Genomic DNA, 7,418 nt, shown 5'->3' with positions numbered 1-7,418 from the left:
TCCCTCGCCACCTATCACAGGTGTGCCGGCAGTGCTGCTGGCCCTGGAAAGCCTGGGACACAGAAGGAAAACTTGAACACTGTTCAGAGACACTGCCAGGCTTCCCAGAGACTGTAACTCCCTCACAGTGACACTGCCAGGCTTCCCAGTGCCTGTAATTCCCTCACAGTGACACTGCCAGGCTTCCCAGTGCCTGTAATTCCCTCACAGTGACACTGCCAGGCTTCCCAGTGACTGTAACTCCCTCACAGTGACACTGCCAGGCTTCCCAGTGCCTGTAATTCCCTCACAGTGACACTGCCAGGCTTCCCAGTGACTGTAACTCCCTAACAGTGACACTGCCAGTAATTAATGAATAAAAATATGAAAAATAATAAAAATGAAAATAAAACTAAATAAAAATTAAAAATATTAAAATAATAAAAAGTAATAATGAATAAAAATAAAAATATTAAAAATAATACGAATGTAAATGAACAAAAATAAATAAAAATTAAAAATATTAGAATAATAAAAAGTAATTGGTGAATGAAAAATATTTAAAATAATAAAAATGAAAATAAAAAACTAAATAAAAATTTAAAATATTAAAATAATAAAAAGTAATTAATGAATAAAAATAAAAATATGAAAAATAATAAAAATGTAAATGACAATAAAACTAAATAAAAGTTAAAAATATTAAAATCAAAAGTAATTAATGAATAAAAATAAAAATATTAAAAATAAAAAATGTAAATGAAAATAAAAATAAATAAAAATTTAAAATATTAAAATAATTAAAAGTAATAATGAATAAAATTAAAAATATTAGAATAATAAAAATGTAAATTACAATAAAACTAAATAAAAATTAAAATTATTAAAATAATGAAAAAGAATTAATGAGTAAAAATAAAAATATTAAAAATAATTAAAATGTAAATGACAATAAAACTAAATAAAAATTAAAAATATTAAAATAATAAAAAGTAATTAATGAATAAAAAGTAAAATGTTAGAAAATAATAAAAATGTAAATTACAATAAAACTAAATAAAAATTAAAATATTAAAATAATAAAAAATAATTAATGAGTAAAAATAAACATATTAAAAATAATTAAAATGTAAATGACAATAAAACTAAATAAAAATTAAAAATATTAAAATAATTAAAAGTAATAATGAATAAAAATAAAAATATTAGAAAATAATAAAAATGTAAATGAAAATAAAACTAAATAAAAATTAAAAATATTAAAATAATTAAAAGTAATAATGAATAAAAATAAAAATATTAGAAATAATAAAAATGTAAATGAAAATAAAACTAAATAAAAATTAAAAATATTAAAACCTAAATAAAAAGTAATTAATGAATAAAAATAAAAATATTAGAAAATAATAAAAATGTAAATGAAAATAAAACTAAATAAAAATTAAAAATAAAAATTATAAACACAAAAATAAAAATTAAGCATAAATAAAAATTAAAATTAAAAATAAATACATAAATGAATTTAAAATAAATAAATAAAATTTATAAATAAATAAAAATAAAAATTAAAATAAAAAAATGTGTTAAAATAAAAACATTAAAAATAAAAATAAATAAAAATTAAAATAAATTTTAAAAATAAAGGTAAAATTAGTAAACAAAGATAAATTTAAAAAATAATTTAAAAAAAAATCAAACCCTGCCATAGCAATGTCCTGCAGTCCGCAGACAAACGGGAGGGCTCCTGGGTTGCAGGATGTCTCTGTTCACCTGTAGGAACAGCCCTGGGGGTGCGGCCTGAGCTCCCCCCGCACCTGTGCCCACCTGCCCAGCGCAGGGCACTGCTGCCCTCTCGTGGTGCCCGGCGGGACAACAGCCCCGACAGCGTTCCCTGATCCCGCAGAGCCGCGGGCACCCCCGAAATGCCCTGGGGAAAGAGGGGCCCCACCGTGCTGGCTGGGCACCCCCGCGCCCCACGATCAGGCCACACTGACCACCAAAAGCAGCGAGGTGCGAGGGCCATGCTGGCACTCACCCGTACGGGACACGGAGCTGTTTTCTTCCCCTCCTCCTTTCAGCTGCTCTCGGTGTAAATTCCCTGGATGGCGCTCTGAGAAACCCGTTCTAGCGGAATGTGTTGGACCGAGATGAGCTTTAATGTCCCTGCCAGCTCAAACCACCCTGGGGTTCGGATTCCTCATGTCTCTCCCAGCAAAAGCAATCCCTGTATTTTACGAGGAGGAATGGAGGAAGGAGCTGGTGCTCTCAAGCTTTGTGTGAGGACACATGGGCAAGTCTTTGTTGGCCCTTCACGTATGATTCATTCATATTGGCAATGCTTTGCTTCATCTGACTGAAGCTTTTTGTGATTTCTTTCTAATATAGTTGCAGAAATGTAGCCCTGGCCTGCCAGCACGGACAGGAACTCCATGAAAATAGGCTGTGGGTTGGTTCCTAGCACTTCTTTACTATTCCTGGAGTAAGTAGCAGGTTTTGTTCTTCCTGATGCTTAATAAACCCATTTTGTTAACTGGCTGTTTATATGTAAGTAGAGCCTTCCCCTGTGCCTGTGTGGATTCACGATTATAATCCATGTTTTTCATCTAATTCTTTCCCCACCTTTCTCATTTTGCCCATCTTTCTATCCCTGCCTCTGATTTACACCTACAGAATTTTCCATTTTTTCTTTGATTGAAAATAACTTGCTCTTCAGAGGGGGTTTTTTGAGTTTACTAATGTGCAGCCCCAGAAATAAAGAAGTACTATAAAGCACTTCCTTCAAGTCAAGAAATAGCAAGAAATAAAAGGAATCTTATGGAATAAGTTGTACAGAAACTTGTGTATTTTCCCTGGATAACAGCTTCAGAGATTCCAGTGACATGTATTTTGGGGAATACATTCTCTCTACTATTTCCTAGCCTCAGCCTAGATTGTGGTCATGATCCTAAACATGGCTTTTTGGAATATCCTGCCCAACATTTTTTGACTGAAATCTGAATCTCTTCAAAACAGGGATGCAAATGTAAAGAAAAAAAAATAAATCACAGCATAAAAAAAATCCATCCCATGGAAAGAGTAAAAGGACCAACGGTGTTATAACTGACTCGTCACAAATACCTTCCACTGTTCCCGTAGCAAAGAACTACATAACTATAGTTCGTGCTTATATGTTAACAAACATAGTGAATAAAGTCAATCTTTGCAATAAAAAGGTTGGAAATCTGTTCCAAAGGTTTCGAAGCCAGCATATGAACTTCAATAGGAATTTCTCTCTTTTTCTTTTTTTTTTTTTTTTAATAATCCCATGTTTCTGAGTTTGTTTCAGGACTTTGAATATCTCAGAGGGCTCACTTTTAGCAATCTAGGAGAATATTGTGATACTCAGACTGGCCAGTGCTTTGTACCCAGGAATTTCAAGGCAATGAAAAGTACAAATCCAGTTGCAGGGAGAGGAAGGATACAGGCTTGAGAAGCAGTTCTAACATAAATCTTTTTTTCCACATTTTGCCCTTATTTTTTTTTCCATACCATTGTGGGGGAAGAGTAGAGAAGTGGGGCTTCTTGATAAGTTGTTTTTTAAGAAACACCAAAGAGACCACTAAGAAATAGCTGTAAGTTTCTGGTCACATAGTACACAATGTAAGTATTTCTGCATGCAGAGAGACCAAAATATTTTGATTAGAAATCAGCTCCAAATGCAAGATTTCTGGATTTGCTCAGGCTGTATTTGCTGCACCTGTGTGCTGTTAAATGCTCCTCAGGTGCTGCAAAGGGAGCAGATGGCACACCAGGAATCCAGCTGGGATCCCTGTAAGTGCCTTCCCACCAGTAGACAGAGGTGGATCACTGGCAGTAAAAGTGTTGGCCAAATACATTTTAGCCCCTTTTGCTGACACACAGAGAGCTGTTTGTGCTTGCTGAGTCAGCTGCAGGAGCACAGGTGATCATCTCTGGCATAAACCTGCTGGGACAAAGCTTCCTCCTTCAAACCCCAAACAAAGAGAAACACACCTGAATCACAGAGAGTGAATTTGCACTGATTCAGCATTTTATGTTGGCATGGTATCTTGAACCCGATAGCAGGCACCCAAGGCCTGGATGCGAGCTTCCAGTTCCATTAAACATAAGATCTTTAACTCCTAAGAGTGACAAGACTCTCTAGAAAAGATAATTAATGAATCAGATGTGGGGGTCCTGCTTTGCCTTGCTCAGGGGTTCCTCTTGAGGCTCTTGAGTAGTAGAAACTAAAGTCCACTGGAGCTGAGATCACTAGGTAGCTCACCACCTTACCTACTGAAATATAATTGCAGAATAATTTGAGTTGGAAGGGACATTTTAAAGGTTACCTAGTCCAACCCCATGCAATAAGCAGGAACACCTTCAACTAGGCTCAGGTTGCTCAGAGCCCCATCCAACTTAGCCTTCAATGTTTCCAGGAATGGGGCATCCACCACCTATGCCAGGGTTTCAGCACCCTCAGAGTAAAAAACTTTTCTTATATTTAATCCAAATTGACCCTTCTTCAATTCAAAACCATTCCCACTTATGCTAATCCCAGCCTGCCCTTTGCCTATAGTTGCCAGTCTGGTCTTGAAAGCCTTTGTGCAACCACTTTTAAATTAAATGCTTAAAAATGTGTAGGGAACCAGCCCTATTTCCTTAATTGTATAGCTGTTTCTGATGCTCTTTCAGTGCAAAGTGCCGCAGTGACTTTGGAATCAATGCTGACAGAGGAATGACCCTGCCAAACTATTTGTTTTGCGGAAGCAGCAGCACAAACGTGGAAAAGATTTTAGAAAGGGATGTGTTATATAAAAACTGTAGGGGTGCCCTGCGTGTCGCTGAGGGGTCTGTGAGGGTCACTGAGGGAGAATCAGGTGCCCAGGGAGTTACCGAGGAGTTCTGAGGGTCACTGAAGGACAGCTAGGTGTCCTCCATGAAGGTGAGGTGCTCTGAGGGTGGCTGAGGGAAAAACGGGTGCCCTGTGTATCGCTGGGGTGCCCTGAGGGTGGCCGAGAGGCCATGGGGGTGCTCTGAGGGCACAGAGCCACACGGGGCAGGGCGGGACGGGCCCGGGCACGGCGGCTCCGCTTTTCCCGCGCTCCGGGAGAAGCGTTTCCCGCCGCTCCCTCATCCCCCGCCGCTGAGCTGCCCGCCCACGCATGAGGGGCTCTATAAAAGGCTCTGGAAGCGCCTCCGCCCTCGGCCAATTTTGGGGTATTACAGAGCGGTGGCGGTGCCAGGTAGCGGCGTCAGAGGGTAGCGAGTCGTTTCGGTGAAGTTACTGAGGAAAAAACTCAGGTATATAAGAGAGGACGGAGAGCTTTGTAAAAATAAACAGGAGGGAACTTCAGAGGGAGAGCTAGGGGACGTTTTAAGGGAAAATCTAAGGTAAAACCTCAGAGACAGAAAGAAGACCTTAGAGGGGAAAGCCTGAGTGGCGGACATTTGGGGAGGTGAAATACGAGGTGTCCTGAATGTCGCTGAGGGGCTTTGCGGATCCCTGAGGGAGACGGGAGCGCCCCGTGGGTCCCTGAGGGGGAAAAAGCTGCCCTGAGGGGTAAGCGGGTGTCTCGTGCGTCCCTGAGGGGCTGTGAGGGACTCGGAGGGAAAAGACTGCACTGAAGGGTCCCTGCGGGGCTCTGAGGGTGCCCCGAGGGGCAGTGGCGGCTCCCTGTGCCCCCGGGGGAAGGCGTTTCCCGCCGCTCCCCTCAGCCGCGCCGTCCCTGCCCCTCCCGCGCGCCGTGAGGCGAAGGGCGCTTTGAGAAGCTCCCATAAAAGGTTTTGGAGTCGCCCCGGCGCAGATTTTAAGCGGTTACAGAGGTAGGGAGTGTTAAGCAGCGGCGTCAGAGGGGGTTCTTAAACAGAGTTCTTCGGTGGAGTTACTGAGGGAAAAGCTTCTTGAACTCCTTCAGGCTTGGTGAGGTAACTCAGAAGGGACAGAGTTTCGTAGAGGTAAAGCTGAGGGAACTTGGAAAGAACATACAGGGCACGTTTTAAGGGAAAATCTGAGGACAAAATTAACGTCTTGGAGTATGGGGTTGATCATGTTTGAGGACAAAATCAGAAGTAGCTTAGGGAAGACACTGGCACCATTTTTGTAGCAGGGACCTGGAAGTTTGCAAGATGATTGAAGTACAACAAACAATAAAGATTTTAGCAGTATGAACAGTTTGGATTGGTGTAGTTGCAGGAACTGAAAGTGCAGGCTGGGTGAAAGGAACAATTTTTGTGAAAGTAAATCACCATCAAACAGAATGATTTAATAAATTAAAAATACTATTTTCAACTACTTAGAGTAATAAAGCCAAAGTTTAAGAGAAAATCATCTACATAATCTTCCTGTAAGAAGGGGAAAGGAAGGATAACAAGTACTTCATGTTGAGTTCAGCAATAGAATTTACAGCAGTAAATGGCCTAGAAGTCTGGAAAAGGAAAAAACAAAGGAAAGGAAAAGGAATAAAATAAAAATTAAAACTGATGTGGGTTAAAGAGGGAATACATAATGAAAAGAAGCAATGCTCCACCAATGAGTCCTTCCACAGGAGTAGAGGTTGGGAGTCAGAGTGCAGGTCTAAATGTGTCCCCCTTGCTTGGCAGAAACCATCAGAGAAGAGAACAGAGGCATCGAGGGGGACAGCAGTGCTGACAGGGGAAGACAGTGAGATGAGAGGAGCTCAAGTTGGAGGGTTGTGTGGAGATGTGAGTCCTGCAAGCGGGCAGGTGAAAGCTGGGGCAGCTCCTTCTAGGTCCGAGTTTCCTTCGCTTGAGGGAGTTGAACCTTCTCACTGTCAACTGTCGTCCTGCCTTGACAGGAGATGGCCAACAAGAAAGCACAGACATTGCTTTGCATGCCCAGCTGCCTTTGCCCAGAGGCACGGCTCCCAGCAGCAGATGGGACTGCGCCAGGCATTGCTCTGGTGAGACCAAGTGACGTTAGGAGGGGTTTGTGGAGGTGGGGGGGCCTGTGTGTAGGTAGGTGGGTAGTGGCTTAGAGATCTGCCTCTGGAGGTGTAGGGACTGGGTTTCCTTCTTGGGGAGGAGCTGGTGTTTCTCAAGCCCAACTGTGTCCTCCTGCCTTGACAGAAGGCATCGGAGAAGAAAGAAGAGACAGGAGTGGAACTTCGAGGCAAGAGCCAAAAAGAAGAAAAAGAGAAGCAGTGTGGAGCTCAAGAGGGAGCACGACAGGGACCCTCTGGGCAAAGGCCCCTCCCTGGCACCCCCGGGGCAGGGATCCGTAAGAGTCCGGCGGGCACCTTCAGGCTGCCCCGGCTGGCTTTGTGCTGGGCGACCTCCCTGTAACCAGGGCTGGGTCTTTGCTTTGCTTTGCTGGCCTTTGGCCATGGTGCTCCTTTGGCTGCCCGGAGAGAGGGGCAACCCTGTAAGGAGGGTGAGAGCCCCAATCTCCGCACCCGAGGGGAGAAACGGAGCTCTCCCGA

The sequence above is a fragment of the Chiroxiphia lanceolata genome, chromosome 5 (assembly GCF_009829145.1).
Source record: "Chiroxiphia lanceolata isolate bChiLan1 chromosome 5, bChiLan1.pri, whole genome shotgun sequence".
NCBI lineage: Eukaryota > Metazoa > Chordata > Aves > Passeriformes > Pipridae > Chiroxiphia > Chiroxiphia lanceolata.
The sequence above is the reverse complement of the archived record's forward strand: the minus strand, read 5'-3'. Positions refer to the sequence as shown.